The 21,823-nt window shown below is 36.6% G+C and overlaps 1 protein-coding gene across 2 annotated transcripts in view; it reads right to left on the reverse strand.

The window, feature by feature from the left end:
• LOC6048694 (dopamine D2-like receptor) overlaps positions 1-13,070 on the reverse strand; it is a 533,595-nt gene extending 520,525 nt beyond the window's left edge. The window contains exon 1 of one of the 2 annotated variants that reach the window (XM_038262391.1): positions 11,805-13,070. The gene's annotated coding sequence lies outside the window, so the exon portion shown is untranslated. The remainder of the gene's footprint in view (positions 1-11,804) is intronic. The other variant, XM_038262392.1, reaches the window with a different exon arrangement.
• Positions 13,071-21,823: the final 8,753 nt, after the last annotated feature.

Genomic DNA, 21,823 nt, shown 5'->3' on the forward strand with positions numbered 1-21,823 from the left:
ACTTGCATACAAGTTTTTCTAGTGTAACGCTCTAGTGCAGTGGTCCTCAGCTGGCTGAACCTCGCGGTCGCACGTCGCTTTTTGACGTTCCGAGAAATACTTGTTTGATCTTGAATAAACGAAAACTAGAGCACGCAATGTAAACAATGACAAACACGTTTTGTTGGCTGAACATTCTGAGCATTGTCACGGAGTTTGATTGAATTTGGTTGCCAACGTCCCGAGTTATATGTAATTACAGATGGCTACGGTAGTCGGGCATGTACGTGTGTCAAACGCGTTCTGACCGGAAATCTCTTTGGCCAGTTGTCGCACTTACTTAAATTTGAAGGGAGTGCCGAAGATGAGGCATTGTGAGCTGCACAAAACGACAACAACAACGAAATGTAATTACATGTTTGCTTATTATTATTCTAAATTAATTCCAGTGAGAGTGTAGCCGATAACGTAACAATAATAAATTATTATTTTAAGATAGGGTAAATATACCCTTTCCAATCAAACACCTATGTTCGTCATATGGAGAGTTTGATGCTCGATTAAAGCTAAAAAAAATACTATTTAGGCTATAAACTTACCAGCAACAGCACCTGATGAGTCTGCAACTTCAACTATCGGACTAACATTCCTACCTTTGTTGTACTGCATCTCCTTGGGGGGGGCGCCGGTATTGACTCAAAGCAGAGATCTTCAGGGGTTATACAGTGAGGATGATTAGCTCCCACTACTCATCTGTTGGTTCATTGTGTAACTTCAGCTGATCCGTCAATAACGGAGTAGCAGCTCATTGGCAGTCAACCATGCTCATGCTCATGCTCATGCTATAAACTTACCAGCAACAGCACCGCCTCGAGTAAGCACGCAAATGTATGCCACTTACTGGCCAAAAAGATCAAATTTAATGCACTTTTGAACATAATTTCTATTTTGCGAGACCATTTCTCGTCATTTTGTTGGCACACTCAGTGACAAACGCGAGAAACCCTCAAACGCTTAATGAATGTCGTCACTTTCGCTTGCTTTTTCACGGCGCTTTCGATACAAAACTGCCCCCAACTTTCGGCAATATGTTCTTTTGCACCATCAAAAAAACAAACGCGCCAGGTCTTTTGACGTTTAACCATTCCAATCGAAGGCTGAAGAAAACTGAGCGAGAAGTGAAAGCAAATAAAGAACAAAAGGTGGTCATCAACACCACCAGCCGCCTGTGTGAGCCAGTGATGCCAGGAATTTTTCTCTATAAATGCTACTTTTTGTGAGTGATCGCTTAAAATTTCATCAATTTTGGCAGCACAAAGCAGACCCAAAAGAACGCTGGAAGAAAAAAAAAAGAACTAAGCTGAAAATAGGAAAATCGGCGTGGGTTAATGCACTCGACTGATTAGATTGCATTTTGAAAATATTTTTTTTTCGAATGCTTGTAAAAGGAATAAAATAACTTTTAGTAAAAGTTAAAATAAACAGAAATGTTCACAAAAAGTTGCTCTACTCGTTGGTGTACTTGGTTTTAGTAAATTTCAATGAATACTCCAGATTATCCAGCATCATTCAAACACGACAGCTTATTAGGCTTAAAATGGGTATATTGGACTTTTTTTGCGATAAATCTATCAACATTTAACCCTGAAGGCCTGAATTAAGAAAATATAAGTTAATGGTGGGATATGATTCTTATGAACATACCATGATTTTTAGATCATATATGACCCATCAGGCCTGATATGGTTAAACAAGGAAATTCAACTGACTACTACACAAATTATAATTTAATTATGATTTATGGTGTGGGTGATTCTCCGCAAACTTACACGAAATCAGAAAAAGTAGCCTCGACCCCTCTTCGATTTTTGTGAAACTTGGCTGTAAAAGGTAATTTTGGTCACGAATCTGAGGTCCATTTTTCGATATCTCGTGACGGTGGGGCGGTACGACCCCTTTCATTTTTCTGGATTTTACAAGTTTTTCAGTGACTTGTAGCTAGAAACCGAGAAGAGATTGAAATTTGGTGTCACAGGGATTTTTGTGTAAAATTGGAAACCCGATTTGATGGCATACTCAAAATTCTGAAAAAACGCCATTAAAAAAAGTTAAAAAACAGTTTTAAAACTGCTGCCATTTCTCGTTTTTCAACTTTAAAAAAATCGTGAGACATTTCATTTTATCGGAAATTTAATGTACTTTTCGAATCTTAATTAGTCCAGAAGGATCTTTTTTTTTATTTAGAACGAACATTTTTATTTTAAAATTAAGTGTTTTTTTCAAACTCGAGAATTTTACAAAAAAAAAAGCATAATGGAAAAGTGATGAATTCAAGAACCTAAACCCTAAAACACAATTTTGTGCCATTGAAAGTATTTAGTTTTTTTTTTATATTGCTTCTTTGGTGTAATGATGTTTATTTTTTTATTTTTGTATTTATGAAAATAATTTTTTCAACAAGCTACTCGTTATTTAATTCCCGAGCAGACGGTAATAACTTTGGAATAACATTTTTTGATATTTGAAAATACTAGGCCAATAACATTTTATGTTATTTATAACAAGTTTTGTTATTCGCCGTTATGATTTTTTTGTTATTGAACTGTTATTGTAATAACAGACTTATAACATGTTTAGTTATTCTTCGAACAAATCTTTGTTATTATTTTTTGTTATTTTTACAACTAATCCGATCATCCCAATAACATTTGGAGTTATTCTTTCATAACAAAAAATGTTATTCCCAGGTTGTGTTTGCTTTCAATCAATATCAGACCAATAATAAATTTTGTTATGATAACATAAACTGTTATTCAACTCTTATGCAAAAATGAATTTTTCAAGAAGAATCCATAACACTTTTTGTTATTTTAACAGAATTTGTTATTGAAATGGCATGAATTTTGTTATTACCGTCTGCCCGGGTTAAGAGACCCATATTCAGAGCTTTCTACTTTAAGCACCGCTTTATCTAACTTTCCATTGGCCTATAATATTCAAATTTGGTCCACCGAATCCAACCTGAAATTTGATTGAATTTGATTGTTGGAGTACCGAGTTATAACTAAAAATGTTTACGGTAGTCGAGCTTGTACCTGTTTCAAACGCTTGAGGACTGCTAAGTGGGCCAAATTCTACAGCTCTAGTGTTTAGTCAATCCATCGATTGCCATCAAAATATGTGTCGAAATTGCACTGTTATTTTTGGTGACGGTCAGGAAAAGTAAAAATATGGAGACGCACGGTTCTTCATTGACATCCTTCATCAGCTCAATGCAGACACCCTCCCATCGCAATTCCTTGCTTCGAAAGTCGGTTCCAAATTGCAACCTTGGATACCTTTACTACAAGCTCCAAATTGAATCACGTTTTGCAAATAGTTCCACCGGGCGCAAACTAATTGGCACGTACAATTAGGTTTATTTGCTCGGTGCAATTTTTATGGACTTGTTTTCGGGGAGCAAATTTTCCAGCTGCTCCCAAAACACCGCTTTTCTAACCGATTTTCCCCGCACAACAAAAAAAACACTGTTGTGCGAAAAATCCTGATTGCTTCCGTGAATAATGGCTGCCGCACGGAATTATTAGCGGGGCCGAGCAACATTCCCCAATTCTCCCGGTGCGGAATTTCGGAGCATGGTGAAAATTTCGATTTCACCCCGCTTTTTGTTCGGGTCGATTTATGTGGGTGCGGAATTTATGCGGTTTCTTGGTTCGGCTACGGTGGTGCTACCTTCGTGGCATTGAGCAAATTTTGCTAAGGGGTGGGAAAGGGTTTTTTGGAGAGAGGTGGGATGTTTTTGGTATTTTAAGGTTTGATCTTGCAGGACATTGAGAAAACAGCTTCAAAATATTTTACAGAAATTTTTTTTAAAAATTATAAAGCTAGCCAAAAACAGGCACGCTTACCCTACATCCACCTGAAGGGGGCTTTTTGGTGCTTGATGGTGATTAAAGTGATTCATGAACGCAGGGGAGTATATTGTTTTTCATTCTTTTTTTGCTGGCTTCCTTTTCTTGGTTTGCTATATTTATTAGATGCTTGCGGTAAGTTTTCGGTAGTGGTTATAAACGCACGTAGATTTCTGGCGTGTCGTTAACGGGTTAGCAGCAGAGTTGGGGGAGCAATAAAATATCAGATGGTTTGGAAGTCAATAAAGGTACCGATCTCGAGTGGTATTTGCAGAATATTTCCCCTGAGAATTGTTTTTTTTTTTACAAAGAAAAGAAAGGAAATCTTAATGGTTTTTCTTAAACAATTTCCACTGAGTTTTAGTGGCCATTTTCTGTTTGGAGATTTTTGCAGGAATTCCTCATAAACTAGAGTTTTCGAGTTTTGGAGATGAGGCGTTGATAGATAAACAGCATGACGTTCTCAACTCCATATTGCTCAGCGGACCTAAATTGACGTGTCACAAGACATCTTTTCGAAACAGCCGTTTTCGCTTCCTCCAAAAACATCCTAACCTCATTCAATCGAACTCCACCGTATTCCACGTGTGGTAATGAACTCGGTGCGCTAAATTATACGCATCATTAAACGAACCGACCATATTTCGCCACGTTCCGTGACCCTGCCCGAAAACCCTTGAAAAAAAAACCCCACCAAAACCACCCGAAGGAGGTCACGTTCCGTTCGGCGGTGACCGGTGATGGCCGCGGGGCCATGCACCTGGGGCTAAGCCACATGACCGGCGGTGTGGAACCCAGAACCCGCACTAATTCGTGCCCCGAAATTCAGATCGAACATAACGATTATGCAAATGTGAGGTTATGTTGTTGTTTTCGCTTCGCTGCTGCAGCACCAGGCCAGGCCTCCCCACTTTTCGCTGACCGAGGGGACTACTGTGAAATTATACTGTATAAAATTATAGAAAAAAGACAGAATTAAACTGAAAATTAAGTTGACTTCAAAAACAAACACATTAAAAGATTTGACTAAAAAAATGACTGATAAACTCATGATCAATTACTCCTAAGAACGGTAACATTCCTCCCCGAAAAAAAGCACAACCCCATTTTGGTTCATTATCGGCTCGTGAACCATAAACAACACACATTTGCCCCCCAAGTTCACAGTTCGATGAATGGGTCGAATTAAATGGCCACAGATTATCTTGCTCCACGATACATCCGGAAGGGATCAAGCATGGTGGTTGGAACAGTTCCAGACTGTTTAGCATAAAAACCTCATCTGAACCTCACTCGCCCTCCAAAGATATGCAGCGTTTGCACACGTGGTTGAACAATTTAGTAACTTCTAATAATCTTCAGATAAGGGTTAAATTTCTACACAACCTCATCCTCAAATTCAAATTTTTAACTGTGCAAACAGGATTAATACTACTTAAGGCGATTCGAGGAGATTAGAAATCAATTCAATTTTTCTCCACAATCTGTTCCGACGCAGTGGTTTCGCTGATCGGTTTAACGCGAGAGTGTTTGTGGGTTTGCCGCGACCGCGGTTGAAATGCTTACTATATAATTAACATGTCGTTACTGCTGCCCCCACCCCATTGGACGACAGGGGGAGGGTGTGCAACCACTGTGAAGAGCATAAATTTATTTCAAATTGGAAGGAGAAATTCTGCCCAGTGAAATGATTGCGTGCACTTGAGAGTGGGCAGTTATTAATGAGCACAATCAATTGCTTTTAACCCTTGGCATTCGTTTTCTAACAAGTGTTGAGAATGCCACGAACACGCAAAGCTAAGATGGCTCCATATTTAAAATTGCTTGAAATTCGAAAAGCAATTCAATAAAAACACTATGTTATAAGGTTGGGGAGTTTATAAGCAAATATTCAATGAATTTCAATTTTAACTTTTTACAGAAACTTAAAATTATGTATTTATTCTCCATCGGTTTTGAGAGATTGTGATTTTATCAAATTCCAATTGTAGTAATATTTTCAATTGTGGCTGAGTGTCATGTCAGTGTTTAAATGCGTTTTCCAACCTCAAACGCCAAAAACATTTACCAAATAAGGCTACACTTAGAGGGTGACCATTTTTGGAGCTCTCGATTACCGGGAAATTTGGTCGAGACACGCGGGAAATTTTAAATTTATAAATATCGAAACAAAATTCTATAAACTAATCAGAAAAATATTTGAAAAATTCGAAATTGTTTTTGTCATTGAATGTTCAATATTCGATGTTCAAGTTTGAATAAACCAATGCATCGTTAATCTTCTTATTCAGAAAGTGAAAATTTTAACTTAAGCATACTTACCAGTTATTGTTTCAAGATAAGTTTAATTAACATATACTCTCTCGATCTAGTTTTTTTTTAAATTAAAAAAAAACTCTGACAATCTTTGTAAAGTCAAGGTCCGCCGGACATTCTGATTTTCCTGATAATTATTTCTTCAATGAACATTTACAGTTGACCTTAAGCAGGAAAAAAAATTAAATTGTTGTTTTGAGTCGTTAATTATCATATTGTAAAAATCCCTATACTAGGAAATTATTTATTAGCTATTTTTTTACATCACAAAAATTTATCAACAAGTTTGTGCACTTTTTAAAAAATCACTCAGTACGAAGATTCGTAATCATCTTGTCGATCTTGTATTTGCAGATTCAGAAAAAATTAAAAGGTAGACAATTTTCAAAAAATAGTGAGGCTGCTAGTTAACGTTTCATTGAATGAGTTTTCATTCAAATTGAGAATTCATTTTAAAAAAACACACATTTATGACTTTTCATTATAGTTAAAAAAAACTCGCGGGTCCCGGACATACCAGGCCAATTGTAAAATTCAACTCTTGAAAATCTACAGAATCGTCACCCTCTAGCTACACTCGATTGAATGGGAGAAGAGTTTTTTCTGCTCCTTTCGTTGTCCCGTCACGCAAGAAAATGGCTAGCAAAAACTAAATTTTCAACAAATTGCACGTAAGATTGAATGTTTGGCCCTTTTGCGATGTTAGTCTTGATTTCAAATTTTCCTGTTTATTTTTTTTTTCTTCGAAGAAATCATTTTTTATGATTTTTTTTCGGGTTTTTTCGATAACCGGGAATACCCGAATACCGTGATTTGTCATATTTTGTCCTGGTTTTCCCGAATTGAATAAAAAATGTCTGGTACACCAAATTCTATGCGAAAATAGCAGAACAGTTGAATACCTACTTTTTTGAATACCGTAAACTGGGGTCAATCGGGACCAGGGATGGAATAATCGCAAAAAAAAAACAATTTCGCTTGCGAACTTTCTTCACCCGCGAAAGAAAGAGGAATACCCGAATTGCCAATCGCGCTAAAGAAAATCGCTGATGATTTTTTTGTTAATTTCCTTGTCAGTACCACTCAAAAATATTTATTTCACTTTGTTTACACACATTGCCCATCTACAAAAAGTGACAGGTGACGTTACACTTGCAAGTGTAATAGTGAAAAAGATGTTTCGCCGAAAAATGACGATGATGGTTTTTTTAGATTCTTTCTACCGATTTTTCCTGCGCGAGTTAGGAGAGCCATGCTCCCTTCGGATTGTTTCTCTTGATGAACATCCAAAGATTTTCTTTTTAGGATGATTATTCCATCGCTGATCGGGACACATGGGGCGAATTGGGACAGCAGTTTTAACCATGTTGGAGCACAATATTTTGATTTTTCTGGTTGGTTTCGGATAGAACAGACTCAGACCAGCAAAATGTGTACATCCATGTCCAAATTTAATAGCTTTAAGTGCTCTAAAAACTGCTGTCCCTATTCAGACTGAAGTCCCGATTCACCCAGATTACGGTACTTATATCGACAAGAATAGTAAAGCAGTCACATTTGTATTTGGCATATATCAGCATTAATTTGAATTATTGAAGAAAATTGTTGAAATTTTTGTGTACAATAATGCGAATTGCCTAGCTCTTAAAATATTGTTTATTTGATTTTTGGTAAAGTTTTTCAATTCAAAATTAATTTTAATATTTTTAATATGTCTAGGTAATTTCTTTAAATTTAAAATTGAGTGGAAATAGTAGTTCATACAACAAGTTGTAAAAAGAAGATTTTTTCAGCACGAATCTTCCATTTATCCAACGAAGTTCACCGGGTTGAATAAATACGATGAGTGATGACAAAATCAAGTTTTGCATCGAGTTCCATATTCCGAAAAGACCCTTTGGACAGAATTATAGGACAAATGTCCATTAGGGTGCCCAAAATATGGGACTTTTTTCAAAACCTAGCACCACAAGCTAAATATTGTTCCTTGACCTATTTTAGGACTCTGGGCCAAATATGAGCAAAATCGGTCATCATTTACCCATTGATACTCGAAGGTGAAGTTTGTATGAAAAAAAATCTAAAAAATGTATGGAAACCTTAGGGTTTGGTCTGCACGATGCGCTACTTCCACCCAAATATTCCCCAAAGTGAGATTCTTATTGAAAATTAAATGCTCTACAGCTTTGTAGAACATACAAAAGCTGTAAAACTCGATCCTTAAAAAGTGATTAGTGATTTAAAAAAGTCATTTTTGCATAAAAAACATTTTTTTCGCCAACTTTAGGCTTGAGTATCAATGGGTTAATCTCATCCAATTTCGCTCAAAATTTACACAGGTGCTTAAATTGCCCGAAAACCCGTTTTCCTCTTGTGGAGCAGGGGGTCATTTTTTCTGGGCACCCTAATGTCCATGCATTGAGTCAAAGAATCGTTTAAATAAAAAAAAATGAAAAGTATAACTTTTCCTAACAAGTGCTGAAAAGTTCAACTTTTCAGGATCAATTTAAGTGCTGAAAAGAAGAACTTTTCAGCATTTGTTCTGAAAAGGGTTACTATTCGATTCTGTAGGTAGTAGGCTTTTTCGTCGTTCTAGAATGACAGGAAAAGTAAGTAGTTTTACGACCGAATTGAAAAAAATGTTTTTTATTCTCATTTATTTTTATAAAGACATCAAATATCAAAGACATGAACCAAATATAGTTTCCGAGTCATATGAAAAAGTAGATAAATAAACTTAAATAGTAGTTTATGCAACAAGTTGCAAAAAGAGGATTTTTTCAGCACGAGTCGTACATTTATCCAACGAGGTTCACCGAGTTGGATAAATACGAAAAGTGCTGAAAAAATCAAGTTTTGTAACGAGTTCCATACAACATTTTTTGCATTTCCGAAAAACACCCACTGAGTGAAATTTTAAGTCAAATTTTCATGTATTATGTCAATAAATCGTTTAAATCAGAAAATGTGGAAAAGTGTTACTTTTCGAAACAAGTGCTGAAAAGTTCAACTTTTCAGTACTCAACTTAAAGTAGCTATATCTTGAAAAAAGGTAAACTATAGAAAAAAAACTGTAAAGATTAAAAAAGGAATTATTGAAAAATAATTATTGGTGGAAAAACTTAATTTTAAAATCACCATATTTTTTCCGTGTTCCTTTTTTAGTAGTCATCATCAACACTTACAACTTTGCCAAAGACATCAAATCGATCAGAAAATACATGTAAAAGAAACAGATTTTCAATTATTTACATAAAAATTTTGTTTGGACTGCTGCTAAAATTGTTTGGAGATTTGTTTGGGTGAACCAATGACACAAAATTACTTCTCTGGTCATAGGGAAGGACCCCTCAAAGTTTGAACCAAATCAAAAATATAAAAATAAAATCCAATTTTAATTTTTAGTGAAAATCTTAAGAGTAAATAAATCAAACAAGCAAAACTGTAGCGATTATTTTGGTGTGCCTTCCAGAAGTCCAGTTTTACAATGTCACACCACATTTTCAATCTACGTGACATTATTTTTTGAGTATTTCCTGTTTTATTGTGCCTCAGTCAAGCCACAACCTTGAAAACCAGAATTTGTAATGTTCAAAATCTCGTATTTCAATAATAATATTTCAATCAAATTCCTACCTTTTATTTGCAGGGTCTTGTTGCTTGATTGAAACTCTGTTTAAAAAGCTCGATTCGAATCCAGAGATAAACGTTTCGCCTCTCCACACAGGCTCTCTTATATCAACCATCCAATCAGAACTTTATTTTTTAACACCTAAACTTCCAGGCTTTGGAGTTTAAGTGTAAATTGTTAAGTTGCATACTTTGTTACTTTTTAGAACCTCAAATTTAACAAGTAAACTCTTGAAAAAGTTGAAAATCACTTACAAGTTTCTAGCTTTCTTGCAATCACAAAAAAAAATCCTACTGGTACACGGAGAAAAAAGAGTTCCCAAAAACGTGAACAAGCGTTCATGAAAATGAGAACCACGAACAAAGTGTTCAAATTCCATGGTACGATTTTCAAAAACGTACCATGGCATTTGAACACTTTGTTCGTGGTTCATATTTTCATGAACGCTTGTTCACGATTTTCGGAACACTTTTTTCTCCGTGTATGAAATTATCTAAAAATAGTTTGCATGAGGAATGGTTTTTGACAAATTTTAGGGGCTTGAAATCGTTTAAACAAATTTTTTGAGTGTTAGTTATTAGAAGAAGAAAAAACAAATTTCAGCGCACATTTTAAATCAGTGATATTTGTGTCATTTCGCTATTATTGGCATAACTACACGGATTGAAATCCTGTAGGCTAATTTGGTATCTCTATGTTGTCGAATTTGCTAACATTGAAATGTTTCTAAAAATCGTCATCATTTTTTTCGATTTCGCTGTAAATGTTTTCAAAATCAATTGTTGTTCAAAATTCGTACAAATGTTGACGATTTTGAAAACAGTCCACTGTTTACAATTTCGACAACATAAAGTTACTGGATAAGCTTAGAGGATTTCTATCAATGCTACATTTTCACCCTAATGCATTTAAAATTGAAACTGAGCGTTAAGGCCACAAATCGGCAAAAAGACTTTGTTAAGACTTGAAGTTTTGGAAAATATATAATTCATAGATAGCATAACTGTAATTTTTATAAATAATTTGCAATAATTTTTGTATCGAAATTTAGGCTAGAAATTTGTTTTTTTTTTCATCAAATTATCAACAAATAGCAGCGCGTGGGAATGCAGATCAAAAATATTCACTTGATTTTGTCTGGATTAGTTCCATTCGGTTAAATTTCAGTTTTTTTCAGGTTCCATAGCTTGTTTTTGAAAATTTATTAGTTTAATTAAGTTGTTAATACAATGTTGGTGGATATGAAAAAGGGTTGATATGGTTGATTATAGATAACCTATACAGGTTCACCGAGTTGGATAAATACAAAGAGTGCTGAAAAAATCAAGTTTTGCAACGAGTTCCAAACAACATTTTTTTGCAATTCCAAAAAACACACACTGAGTGAAATTTTAATTCAAATTTTCATGTATTTTTCGATAAATCGTTTAAATCAAAAAAATGTTGAAAAGTGTTACTTTTCGAAACAAGTGCTGAAAAGTTCAACTTTTCAGCACCCATTTGAGTGCTGAAAAGTAGAACTTTTCAGCATTTATTTTGAAAAGTGTTGCTATTCGATTCTGTTATTTTTGGTACAGAAAAGTAGGCTATTTCGTCATTCGAGAATGACAGGAAAAGTGAGTAGTTTCACGACGGAATTGCAAAAAATACTTTTACTCAGCTTTGATTGTCAAAGCTTACTTTGCATGTGTTGGTTATGTGTAGAAAGCATCAATCACTGAGGTGGTTTAAAGCTACAGGGGTTCACAACTGCAATCCCAAAAGTACAAATATCCTCAGCGTCTCGTAAGTTCATCACCATTATCGTCACCATAAACAAGAACCTGCCCAAAATTCATCACAACGTTTAGGTCGACCAATCCAAAGCCATCATAAATCAAACAAAAAACAACCACAATCCCAAACACTTGAGGGCCGGCACCCAAACTTTTACCGACTTCATGAAAAAAGCGCTTGTCGATATTTACCTTAGCCCACGTGTGTGATGGGTGCTGCTGACTGGAATCGCTCTGCCACGTGTTTTTTTTTTTCGCAACTTTGCTGGCAATGAAAAGCAGCCCAGCGAAAGTTTTCCTTCCCGGAACAAGAAAAGAAAAACTGCGTGGAGGCTGACGCTCAGATTTTTCCTTTTGTTTGATGTTTTTTCTTTTCTTTCTTTTTTTTGGGATTTTGTGTTATTTCACCTTAACAAACTGCCTTTTATTGGGTACGGGTGTCGCGGTTTTGTTTTGTAATTTTTTTTCTGGAACTTGTTTTCAAAGAACACTCACTTACACTTTCCAGCTGCGCTGGTTTTCAATAACAATTTATCTTACTTTTTTATTTTTTCCCCCCTCAAACTTTGCCAACACCGTGATCCTCTTTTTATTCGTTGATGTTGTTGTTTTCTTCGGCTTTGTCGTGGAGACTCTCGTTCCCCCCCGCACATAAATAACAGCTGAAGCACGTACTCTTGCGCCCACCTTGGAAGGGATTTTCCCCGGAAAATTTATTCGCAACCTACGCGGGCACTTGTTTATTGATTTCAAAATTTCTTCGCACAAAAATCACATCACCCTCGTCACTCTACGTGGAAGGTGGATTGTCCTTTTCATCGCGCCAAGCTAATTGGATTCCGTCCAACTACCGCCGACCCCCCGCAGGAATCCAGTTACAAAGTTCGAGCTTCACCGAAAAGCGGAGGGACTCCTTCAGCATCAACGGGGAGCAAAAGTTTCGCTCCTGTTGCCGCAAGCGCCACACAAGCACTTTTCGTTACATAATAAATTATTAAAGTGCGGCGGCTTCCAGCCCAACAAGTTGGTGTGCACACACACGGACACACACGCACTCACACACAGGGAAAACTTTCACCAGAACTCCCTGAATCTACCGAGCCTTCCCTCTTCAATCCGGATCCTTCAATCCCGCAGCATCCGCTCCGAACGCTGACCAACGGGACAGGTCCATTCCGGTCCTTGGCCAGAACTTGGTAGAACACAACCCCCTGGCAGGAATTCCCAACACTTGCCAAAAGTTTTTTTCCGGAAGCTGATCACACACACCCGATAACGGATTCTTCCGGATTCTTCCGTACAATCCCCCCTCCGTCAAAAATAAAATCAAAATCCACTCGAAAAAGGCGCGGCGGCGACGTCCTGCGGAGGACACACACTTTGACAGCACTACCCGGGGGGAAACTAGACCCGGTCCTGACAGCGTCGCGGATTCTGGCCAACTGACGAGAACGGTGGACCGAACCTGCCGCCGTGACACCGAATCCGTGCTAGACAGATTGGCGGCGAGCCGAAGCTGATAACAAGTGGCGCGCTTCGGGAAATCCTTCCAGTCGGGATTTTCCGGAAAATGTCTCTCCGAAAGGAAAGCTTTCTTGGTGTTCACTCTCAGAGAAGAGGGAGAGAGAGAGCGATTCAGGACGAATGAACTTTCGAACAGTAAACAAGGCAGCAACTGGTCGTTCGGAATGAACTTGGGGGGTGGTGGATCAGCTTCCGTTTGGGTTGATAACGCTGGTGGCCCACGTGGTGAGGTAACCTTGTGCTTGTGGGAGGGAATGTTTGGTAAACAATTCGCGGAATGTTTCGTGGCTTCGCGAGAAGTGCTATTTATAAGCCGGGCAAGGCTTGAAGGCGAGTGCGTGGAGAATCGGAATCTTTTGATAGCTGGGAGCACTACGTTAAGATAGTTTTAAAACTTTGAAGTAAAACATTCAACAATAGGGTATCCAAGTTATGTCTCAATTTATGACCACTGAACAGATTTTTAGATGCTTTTTTAAAGTCGGATCTCACTTATCTATTTGAAAACTCTCTTCGGAACCATCATCCAACGCATCATGAGATAGGTAATCGAGAAACCTTCCAAACGAGTCTAACATTTTGAATATCTGGCAGCCCTGTCTCTAGTTATGGCCAGTTAAGTGGTTTTATGTATTTTTTATCTTAATTGTATGAAAACTCTAACTCAGGATAGGTAATCCAGAGACTTCCGAAACATGTAAAGAATCCGAGGATCTGGTAAAATGTCTTAAATTATGACTTCATTATTGACACTTAAGGGGTTACATACATGTAGAAAATCACAAAATTTCATATTATAGAAAATTTATTAAATCCACTTAAAAGATGATTTTCAATCACTCCTGAAAGTTTCATAAAGATATTCCATGATTTAACTGAGTTAGAGACGATTTTAGTTCAGAATTTTGCCATGCGCAAAGCCAACTGTCTAACTTTCTGATCGTTTTTCTCTGAACACCAAGTTGATTTACGGGTGCCACGATATCTCGAGATGAGATGGACCAAATCGGCTCAAAATTTTGGTGAAGACTCGTTAAACCGGTCCCGTGTGCATGAAGAAGCCCGATTTTGAAATTTTGAATTTTCAAAAAATCAAAAACTAGCGATTTTTGATATGAAAAACAGAAAAATATTTTTATCTTTTTTTTTCCTTAATAAACATTTTGAATATCGGCCTTCGTCATGCACACGGGACCGGTTTAACGAGTCTTCACCAAAATTTTGAGCCGATTTGGTCCATCTCATCTCGAGATATCGTGGCACCCGTAAATCAACTTGGTGTTCAGAGAAAAACGATCAGAAAGTTAGACAGTTGAGATATCGTGGCACCCGTTTTTTGAAACTGCTAACTTCAAATAGCTATATCTAGGGATGGCAAACGGCAAACACCCATCGTGAAGCCCTCGTTTGATTTATTACCTTCCAGTTACAGAATTCACTACAATGATATATGAAGCAATTGTAGATTTTGTACAAACGAACAATTTTGTAGAACATTGTTTTGTTCCAAAGTGAATGCTGTTGACACTAGAGCGTAAACAATGTCTAAAAATGCCACCATCGGCGTCCCTCACTCGCGACGGTGAGGGGATTTTTGTTTACGCTCTAATGTCAACAGCATTCAGTTTAGAACAAAACAATGTTCTACAAAGTTGTTCATTAGTAAAATATCTACAAGTGCTCCATACATGATTATAGTAAATTTCTCAACTGGAAGGAAATAAATTGAAAAAGCTTTTTGGAGGCCCATCGGCAAATACCTTCCCTGGCTATATTTCGGCAATGATACAACCAAATGTCTTCAAATTTGTTTTGTTAATAGATGAAAATGTATATTTTAATGCCCTGAAAACAGATTTCGAAAAAAGTTTAAGTGTGTGCTCAAACCAACCTCTGACATTTTTGCCGATTCACATGTATGCAACCCCTTAAGTTAAGTTATCACCCAACTGACAGTCGCATGATTGTGATGCATGGCGGCATGAAAGTATATCAGAATCTGCATGAAATCTGTCCTCATGCATTTTTTGCGATATAGGAGTATGACATTTTTGCCCGTAACCGACAATTATCGACATTACCGACGGCTTTTTGGTTGTATTTCACAAAAAATACACTTAGCAGAACGAGGATTGAACCACCAACTTCTTGGTTATTGATCCGACACGCTACCACCGCGCCATGGACGCTTGATGAAAAGTGAGTGAAAGAGCACCAACATATGCTTCTCTTTGGAGTGTTGCTCGGGGACGGGCCAGCTTTATATGTGTTGGTGAGAACTGCAGATCGCTGAAATTTTTACACGCGGGCAAAAATGATCTACGGGCTTGCTGCAAAAAATGTTATAAAATATGACATTTTCTGCAGCAAATCCAATGTTGCAGATTTTGAGATATATTTTTCCTTTGGGTGTATTGATGAGATTTTTGAAAAAATAACAATTCAGATCAACATTATTTCTACACACAAGCACTATTTGGCGAGAGAAACATGAACCTCTTGCGTTTTCAACAACAACAAATCGTGTTGATTTGTTCCTTGAAACAGTTCATCTCATAAAGTGGCTTATAAAATGTTCAGATGTTGGTATCGACACATTTTTTAAGGGTGATTTTTTTAGAAAATAAACTCATGGGTAAAGTATCTCGATAATTTCGGAAATTATCCTCTCGTATGCCAATGCCTAGATCTAACTGTAGATATTTTATGTGATGTTTTAGGTAAGATGTGAAGAAGGTACCAACCACTCAGGTGGTTAAAGGAAAAAAAATTCCCTATTCTCTCATTAGAACCTCATCATGATAATAATTATCGACTTAGCTCAAAATTTGCAGAGAGATCTAAAACTCTGAATCTGAAAACTTCTTGTATCTTCAGCAAAATTATATATAGAGCAATTTCAGCTCCAATCAGGAATTTTATTGGTACTCTTGTACCCGACCCTCTCCGATTTCAATGCAACTTTTTAGACATGTTATCCTAGGTCTATACAAGTCAATTTTGTGTATATGGAGCCAGTTGCACTCGAAAATTACATTTGAGAAGGGCGTAAATTATTTAAATATTTTTGTATTTTGCAATTTAAAATTTACTGTATATCGAAACCGTTGTATCGTAGCAAAAAGTGGTTAAAGACAAACTTGTAGGAAATTGGACGGGTTTTCTGAAAAAAAAAATACACTGAAACAAAAATACACGACAATTCTATGAGTTTTTTTGATGTATAAGTTTGAAAGTTAAATTTTAAGATGGTGTCACGATTTTTTTCGTTCAAAATTTTTGAGGAAATAGTCTAAGACGTTACAAAAAGACTGAGAAAAAATGCAGGACAGTATAACTCTCCTTATAAAATACAAAAATCATATATTGAAACTGTTTTTTTTAAGTGATCTAAACGTCAATTTTTTTTAACCCATGGAGGGAATTGATTCACCAGGCATTTTTTATAAAAGTCTTAATATTGACCATTGTCCCATGTCCAATCCTTGAGAAGTTACAGCGGTTTTAAAAATAAAAATGCAGAAAAAAAAGGTTTTTTGTGGTTTTTTGCAATTTCTATATAACAGACTTGGTTTTTCAGTCTCGTATTTTTTTCCGGAAAGCTGGTCCAATTTCACATAAGTTTGCCTTTGAGAGCATTTATATAGGCCGAGGATAACATGTTTACAAAGTTGCATTGAAATCGTGGAGGGTTGGGTACAAGAGTACCAGAAAAAATCCTGATTTGAGCTGGAATTGCTCTATAGTGATTTTTTCCATGTTCGCAGAAGTCGAAGGCGTTGATACGATTTAATAAAAAAAATGAGCAATTCTCTACCAAAACCGGAAATGGATTTTATTTGTATTTTTTGATTTGGCATGCAAGTCTTGATTTAAAAAATTCAAAATATTTTTTTCGAAAAGATCGGAAAATTTCACGAATGTTTCATATATTAACATTGAAAATCATACCATTAAATGCTGAGATATCGTCATTAGAAAAAGGTGGGTTGTTTTAGTGAGATTTAGAAAACTACAATTTTCGTGTTTCTTTTTCTTAAAGCGGCTCTATCTCAGCAACCCGACGTCCAATCTTCAATGTCTCTTACACTGAAAAAAACCAACATAGTAAAATTAAATGCTTTTTCACGTGAGCCACTCCAAAAACCAACACAATAGATTCACATGCTTTTCCTTTGACCCTCACTTGCTTTGCACATCAAATGAATGTGGAAATTATTTAGAATCAGCTGATCGTCGACCAAAATTCCTTCACTCTTTTTCGCATGCAGTTCACGTGAAGGTCAAATTAATTTCACTTTGATTTGCCCCAATCGACTTGTCCTTCGATTCTGAAGTGAAAGTCACGTTAGAATCACATGTTTTGATTATGAAAGCTGCGTGTCGAAAAATGACGATGAGTCAACAAAATAAGATGGCGAATTTCAGAAGCTCGCTGTTTGAACTCTTCCTTTTAAAATAAGTTTATTGTAATAATATTGAAAATTTATAAAACATTTGTGAAAAAAAAACTTATTGTACAATAACGGTAGGTACTACAAACTATTTAGTATAATGATGGAATTATTTAAACAAATTTTTCCAACACTTTTCAGATAATCAAGATCAAGCTCTGAAAAAAGCATTCTGGGAGCTGGTCAGTTTTCGTCGATGCTGAAGTTCCTACCCGTGATGTTCTCTGACAATCCGTAACTGTCTGTTCCCAACGGATTCGGCCGGGAGGTGTGATTATTTTTGGGAAGATGAACGTCGCTAAAAATACTTGGCAGTGTGTAAAAAATAAAATGATGCGTGTGGTGAAAGTGAAAAATAAACAATGTAAAAATTTGGCAAAAAACAAAATAAAATTTTAAATAAAAATTCTTAAATATATTTTTTTATTGAACCCGATATAAAATCACTCGAAAATCAATGGAATTTCATATTATATTCACTAGAATATCATTGCAAATTCAAGTGAGTCGTCACGTTAAGTTCACGTGTTTTGCACTTGAATTTAACCTGTCAAGCGAAGATTTTTTTCCAAGTGATTCACACATGACAATCACATGCTAAGTTGTATGGGGTGGATTCATGTGCAAAACATATGACATTACTATGCGCCTTTCTTTCAGTGTAGACAATTTTATAGCAAATTTTCTGAACTCTTCAAAAAAAATATTTTTAGAAATGGTCACTCTTGGTCACTATTTGTAAAAATTGAAAAACTGCAAATATTTCGCTAAAATCAAACTTTCGGTGGCTATATCTTGAAAACGGAGCCCTTTATCAAAAAATCTGTAAAGTACTTTTTGATTGCAAATTCAATTTTGCATTAAAAAGTAATGTCAAACTTTCAATTCAATTCGGTTTTATTAGTGAATAATCATGTTACAATTAGTTCATTCGCAGTACATAACAGAGTTTTGGAGTTCCTTTCAACTGTGTGTTAAATCTCAATACATTTTGGAACGATTATTGCTTATGACTAGGCTTAGTGATTTTTCACGCTCGGAAATTGCAAATTTCACGGGGACCTCAATTTCAAAACACCAAATTTCACGCAAATTTCGCGGAACTTGAAAAATGTTAAAATAACTCTGAAAATCCTATGTTTAAATAACAGAAACTACTTTTTATGCTTCATTATGTATTATTATGTAAAAAAATCTTTACTAAATTTGAATGCGACAAAAAAATTCTTCCAATCTTCAAAAAAAAAAATCCTCCTGGTTATTGGATGGGCTCTATATATATTTTGAAACAAAATTAGGGCACGCGTGTTCTCATTTACTGAACTGCTCTTTTAATATTCGACTAACAAAGCTCAAATGTTTTCGCTAATTTGCTTCTGTTATATCATTTTACATTTTGTTGAATTTCATATCTAAGCTAGATTTGTCCAGTCAAAATGAGTAAAATAAATTGATTTTTCTGCATCATTTAGCCCATTAAATATATTTTTTAAGGGTTTTAGCTCATTTGTCAAAAACTAAATTTATAAACATTTTGCAAAAATAATATAATTTTTAACAAAACCGAAATTTTTATTCTAAATGAGAAGAGAAAACAAAAAAAGGAGTATTTTTTAACTTTCAAGGGAATCATCCACCCAAATAAACAAACATCGTTAAAATTTAACAGGCCCAAAAAAATTTGTTATATTTTTAAAATATGATTCCAAAGATAAAAAAATAATCTTAATTTTATTTTGAATAAAGCAAAGCTTGATTCTTTTAATTTTTTTCAAAACTATACCTTTCAAATAAAATAGCACTAAAATTTTTAATACACCGAATGAAAATGTTACTAAATTTTGTTAGTTTCTAAAAAACTCAAAAATTTCAACATTTCTTCAAATGGTTCATATCAACTTGACACACATATATAATCAAGCTTTTTAATTGAAAACTAATAATTTTTTTTTTTTGGGATGAAATATTTATTAAGTTGTTAGGCTGGTACAAATTTTATTAAAAGTTTTTGTCTCCCCCCCCCCTCCCCCTCCCTACGAAGTTGACCCGAAAAATCAGGGGACAAAAAAATAGTTTTTCAGAAAAACTTAAAAATTTCAATGGATTAGTTGAAATAAATTTAAAATTCATTCCCCTGCGTTTTTCATTCCATTTTTAGAATGTGTAGGATTATTTTAAGAATGTTTGGGTTGATTTAAAAATCTTTCGAATTTTTGAAAATTTTCGATGTTTGTTATCGCAAAATGTTTTTTTTTTTGCTAAAATTTTTCTTTTCGTCAAATCTTAAATTTTTTGAAAACTAATGATTTTAAAACTACTGAACTAGTGTAAAAGGCATTTTAAAACACTTTTTCCATGCAAATGTTGAAACTATGGCTTGTTTTTTCAATATTTATATTTTTTTATTTTTTTGCCCATATTTGCATTCAATGATTCGAGAAAATTCATAAATTTCACGAATTGCACGCCGTCTACGAAACCGTCAAAAATCATTAACCCTATATTAGTAATAAAACCAGGATATTCACTCGCTTAATTCTACAGCAGTTTATAACATTTTTTTTATTCCTTTTTAAGTTTGATAAGTTATTTTATGAAAAATCGTTACATTTTCACACAAACATAAAATTTCACGGGATTTCGCGGAAAAAGCCAAATTTCGCGGATTTCACGCTGTCCGCGAAATCGTGAAATTTCACTAACCCTACTTATGACTAAGAGATTACCAAAAGTAAGAAAAAATTTAGAAAAAACTTACTGAAATTGCAAAGGAAAGGGGATAGAAATAGAAAAAGCTTAAACTAGATCACAGTTTTTTTTTATCTATTGTAGATGTGCTTAATCATTAGCTCCCCGAGGGCCAGAAATTGCTCCGCCATGTTACGGCAGGTCCGGAACCGCGTCATCATCTCACCCGCTAGAGCAAAAAACTCTGGCAAGGTGAATAGATCTTCCCCGGTTACTTCTTGCTGGGCCGCATCACCGCTACCGGCAGCGACCACGCTGGCGAACGATCGCCCCCATCCAGGAGGGAACGCTGAGTTGTTTACGGGAACCGTACGCTGTCCAGCTGCAGGAACGGTTGCGCTCGTATTGCGCTGAGAAGGGTGGGATGTTGCTGCTTTCTTCTTCCTCTTTTCCTGCTCCTCGAGGTACGCCTTGCGCGCGACGCATCCGCGGTAATTACCGGTATGGTTGCCGTCACAGTTGGCGCACTTAATCCGCGCCTTGGTGTGCTCTGCCTTGTCCCCCAAGTCCGCCTTGCACGGCAGTGCACACTTCTCTGAGAGGTGTGTTTCACCACACTTCACGCAGCGGGGCGGGAGGTTGCAGTTCCGCGAGCCGTGGCCGAACTTCTGGCAACGGTGGCATTGCGCTACGTCCATTGGGTTTTTGGAGTAAAACCGCCAGTTTACCCAAAACCGTCCAACGCCTTAGTCCGTCGCAGGTCTTGGATTTTGACGGTGCCGCGGTCGAAGTACAACAGGTACAAAGTGTGCGTACCTGTGACTGTTGTCTTGCGCGAGAGCACTTTTATCTCCCGTGGCGTTATTCCGGCACCCGAGAGGTGTCCCTTCAGGTCGGCGATTGGGCGGTCTTGGTAGCCCTGCAGGACTACCTTAACCGCGGTCTTCTCAACTGGATCGAATGTGTAGAACTTGAAGTTGCTACACTTCAGTTCTTTCACCACCAGGTCGAAATTCTTTTTGTTGAAAGTAATCACTTGTACTTTCGATTTTCCAATTTTCAGACTATATTGGAGGCCTTCCAGCAACTCGTCAACATCGTTCGCCAACGTATCCAAAACAAAAATTGGAGGTGGTCGCCGTTCCTTCGGAGAATTATCTTTTTTTGTCGTACTACCTTTTTTGCGTGCACGTCCATCGTCGTCGTCATCGTCGGTAGTGCTGCTACCGTCGGTGTTGTTGTTGTTGGTTTCCTCGTCACTCAGTCTCGCGAACTTGTTACTGGTGGGAATGTTGGCGGATGTTGATGCGCCACCGGTCGACAGATTGCCGGAAGTACCTGAGCGGAGTCTGCTTCTTATAGGGCTGCGATCCTGGACACGGTAATTAGCGTGTAATAACTCCGGATTGAATCCATCAGCACACACGCTCCTCTGCGCGATGGCGGACGACGCGGCGGCGTTGTTTTGTTTACCTTTTTGCACTCGGCCGGTAGACGAACTTCGCGGGTTTTTCGAGGCCGCACTCGAACTGCCACGGCCACGGC

Source organism: Culex quinquefasciatus, chromosome 3 (assembly GCF_015732765.1).
Source record: "Culex quinquefasciatus strain JHB chromosome 3, VPISU_Cqui_1.0_pri_paternal, whole genome shotgun sequence".
NCBI classification, from domain to species: domain Eukaryota; kingdom Metazoa; phylum Arthropoda; class Insecta; order Diptera; family Culicidae; genus Culex; species Culex quinquefasciatus.